This window comes from Octopus bimaculoides, chromosome 11 (assembly GCF_001194135.2).
Source record: "Octopus bimaculoides isolate UCB-OBI-ISO-001 chromosome 11, ASM119413v2, whole genome shotgun sequence".
In the NCBI taxonomy this organism is placed as follows: Eukaryota; Metazoa; Mollusca; class Cephalopoda; order Octopoda; family Octopodidae; genus Octopus; species Octopus bimaculoides.
This window is the reverse complement of record NC_068991.1, coordinates 20,581,912-20,586,080: the sequence shown is the minus strand read 5'-3', so window position 1 is coordinate 20,586,080 and position 4,169 is coordinate 20,581,912. Positions and strand designations below refer to the sequence as shown.

The following is a 4,169-nucleotide window of genomic DNA, read 5'->3' as shown; positions in this document are numbered from 1 at the left end:
CGTGTATCACACAGTAATGTTCTCGTGTAAAAAGAGGGGAGGACAGTTTAGGTTTAGCCGTGGAACAGACAGATAGACATACAATCAGATAGATAGATAGATAGGTAGATAGATAGATAGATAGATAGATAGATAAGGAATATTTTTTATTAGAAGCTAAAGTTTCTTGTATCATATCTTTGTGGTTTATGTTTCTGGTTGCTCAAATGATGGAAGTGGGAAAATGGGCCAACATATTCGTAAACAGATCAAAATATGATTAGTCAATAGTACATCTTGATGTGATTGAATGCTGCATAAAAACTTAGAAATTACACTGTACTTCATATTACATGCACAATATACATATATATATATATATATAAGTATGTGTGTGTGAAAGTATGCACACATACACACACACACACATGCGTATACACACACAAGTATACACATACACATAGACATGTAATTACTTTTGTCTTAGATTAGATATGCTGAGCATTCTCTGTAAGCTTTAAACAGAAGTACATTACCAATGTTTTTGAGAAATATTTACTTAAACACATACCTACCACCCATACGAACTATATGTATACGATTGTGCATGTGTGTATGTGTGTATATATGTATATGATTGTGCGTGTGTAAATATGAATATATCTATCTATCTATCTATATATGTGTGTATGTGTGTATGTATATGTATATATGTATACGCATATATACATATATGTCAATGAAGATGATGATAATGATGTGTATATATGTATATGTATATAAATGTATATAAATATATATATACAAATGTATATGTATGTATATGTAATTACATATTTCAAATAAAGCATATGCATTATTTACCATGCACATCTCATTGAGACACCGTCACGTGTGTGTGTGTGTGTGTAGGGGTAAGGACCATAATAGAGTGTCGTACCAAACTGCCTTGCCTTATTTATTATTCATTTACTCTCTTCTATATTTCTGAGTTCAAATCCCACAGGTATTGATTTTTTTTTTTATATTTTTTTTTTTTGGAGTTTTTTTTTTCAATTTTCCCTCAAGGACAGTTATGGAGAGGGGATGGAGTAGGGGGTGAGGGTTCAGTGGAGGGTGTGAATGAAATAAGTACCAGTCGAGTACTGAGATCGATTCGATAGTCAACGCCATGCTCACCAATAATATCTCAATATTTTTCTGGCTCCTTGCCCGTGCTACAAGTTCGTTAATAATTCATACAAGACACATTGCACAGTTATTTACATAAAATATGGTGAGTCAATATAGGGGAACATAAAAGTGGTCATTGTCGTTGTTGTTGTTACTGTTGCTCAGCCCAAAGTTAATATCAGCACTGATATTCAGCAGGCCCCGTGATCAAAAGACATTCCAACCATGACCAAATCATCAGTTTCTTTTTTTTTTTTTTTTTCCCCCCCTTTCCTGGTTCTGGGAACCAGGAACAATATTCTTTTCTACTCTAGGTACAAGGCCCGAAATTTTGGGGGAGGGTGCCAGTCGATTAGATCGATCCCAGTACGCAACTGGTACTTAATTTATTGACTACGAAAGGATGAAAGGCAAAGTCAACCTTAGCACATACAAATTTTGAGTTAAAAATGTCCAGTCATATGGATGTTATAGCATAAAATATGGTCATTGGGGTCCAACTGGACCCCAGTGGCCTTCTGTGAAATTATATTTTTCTGTTCTTTTTTCAGATATTCTGATGAACTGTAAATCAATTTTCTTTGTATTTGTACTGGTATAAATCGATATACTTTTGTCTTTTATTCTTTTTGTTTTATTTTATATTTAATTCTATATGAATAAGTGGAGGCGCAATGGCCTAGTGGTTAGGGCAGCGGACTTGCAGTCATAGGATCGCGGTTTCGATTCCCAGATTAATATTAATGTTACAAACTCTAGTCTCCAAGGCACTGAGTACATGTTTGTTAGTTATCTGCAGGTACCTCAGCTCCATGAGAGGGTACTTCTGGCCAAAATACATGTTTATAATTACATATAGTAAATATATTTAGTGCTGCTTTGAATTTCGGAGGAGGCGCAATAGCCCAGTGGCTAGGGCAGCGGACTCGTAGTCGGAGGATCGCGGTTTCGATTCCCAGACCGGGCGTTGTGAGTGTTTATTGAGCGAAAACACCTAAAGCTCCACGTGGATCCGGCAGGGGATGGTGGCGAACCCTGCTGTACTCTTTCACCACAACTTTCTCTCACTCTTTCTTCCTGTTTCTGTTGTGCCTGTAATTCAAAGGGGCCAGCCTTGTCACACTCTGTGTCACGCTGAATCTCCCCGAGAATTATGTTAAGGGTACACGTGTCTGTGGAGTGCTCAGCCACTTGCACGATAATTTCACGAGCAGGCTGTTCCATTGATCGGATCAACAGGAACCCTCGTCGTCGTAAGCGATGGAGTGCCAACATATATGTATAGTTTATAAAACTATAAAAAAAGTGCCACAGCTCAAGCGCTGAAACTAGATAAAAATAAAATGAATATATTAAAATTTAAATCTTACCTGTCATTTCGTTCTCAACTGGCCTCTCCACAAAGTATTGATTCAAAGGAAAACCATATTAATTGTGTAGTACAAGGCTCCGTTTTTGATCCAGTTTTCTTCCTAATATATATGTTATGCTATCATATGCAGCAGAGTTCATCATTTTGAGGGCGATACCAATCTATTGTCGATCAATAAATTGCACAAAACTAGAAAGACAAAAAAAATAAAAGAAAAAATAAATAAATTATAACACACCTCTTTCGATGCAAAAAATTTCTCAAATGCAAACAAAATAAATACAATTTTATTCACCAAAAGAAATAAAAAATCTAACTTCTTACTGCCTTGAAGATGAAGGGTGGTAGAAGAAAGCTTTGTATTTATTTTATTATTATTATTATTATTATTATTATTATTATTATTATTATAACTATTATTATTGTTGTTGTTGATAAGGCAGGGAGCTGGCAGAATTGTTAGCATGCGTAGGAGTGACTGTATGGTAAGTAGCTTGCTTACAAACCACATGGTTCCGGGTTCAGTCCCACTGCGTGACACCTTAGGCATGTGTCTTCTACTATAGCCTCAGGATGACCAAAGCCTTGTGAATGAATTTAGTAGATGGAAACTGAAAGAAGCCTGCCATATATATATGTATGTATGTGTATATGTTTGTGTGTCTGTGTTTATCCCCCCCCAACATCGCATGACAATCGATGCTGGTGTGTTTATGTCCCCCGTAACTTAGCGGTTTGGCAAAAGAGACCGATAGAATAAGTACTACCAAATAAAATATATACATACAATATAAGATATATATATACTCTTTTACTCTTTATTCTTTTACTTGTTTCAGTCATTTGACTGTGGCCATGCTGGAGCACCGCCTTTAGTCGACCAAATCAACCCCAGGACTTATTCTTTGTAAGCCTAGTACTTATTCTATCGGTCTCTTTTTGCCAAACCTGTAAGTTACGGGGACGTAAACACACCAGCATCGGTTGTCAAGCGATGGTGGGGGGACAAACACAGACACACAAACACACATACATATATATATATGTACATATATACAATGGGCTTCTTTCAATTTCCGTCTACCAAATCCAATCACAAGGCTTTGGTCGGCCCGAGGCTATAGTAGAAAACACTCGCCCCAGGTGTCATGCAGTGGGACTGAACCCGGAACCATGTGGTTGGTAAGCAAACTACTTACCACACAGCCACTCCCACGTCTATAGAAGGAGGATTTAACTGCTATTTCCTTTTAACAGATCCAGCTATTATGTAGAGGCTCTCTCACTGACTCATGTTGGGGACATGTTTTGCAGGATTTTTTTCTAAAATTTTCATTGCTTCTTGCAACCTCTTCAATAGTTGTTGACTTTACATACATACAGATATGTATATATGTGTATATATTTGTGTATATGTATATATATTATTATGATTGACCGTTGACTGAACACTATTCATTTTTTTTCTCCGTGTTTTTCTCCTTGTCTCCGTATTCTTTCTGTTGAAGAGCGTAGCTCGAAACGTCAAAGACTTTCCGTATTCCCGAGCGTCATACTAATATATACTTTTGTTATTTACACCACCTGTCCTCGTCTGTTGTTATTTTTTGTATATTCTCCCATATATATATCATCATCATCATCA

The 4,169-nt window shown here is 36.5% G+C and overlaps 1 protein-coding gene across 3 annotated transcripts in view; it reads right to left on the bottom strand.

The window, feature by feature from the left end:
- The window catches only part of LOC106869243 (uncharacterized), a 107,537-nt gene that overhangs the window by 76,021 nt on the left and 27,347 nt on the right, over nucleotides 1–4,169 (bottom strand). For all 3 annotated transcript variants that reach the window (XM_014914909.2, XM_014914900.2, XM_014914916.2), the window contains one exon: nucleotides 2,523–2,713. The gene's annotated coding sequence lies outside the window, so the exon portion shown is untranslated. The remainder of the gene's footprint in view (nucleotides 1–2,522; nucleotides 2,714–4,169) is intronic.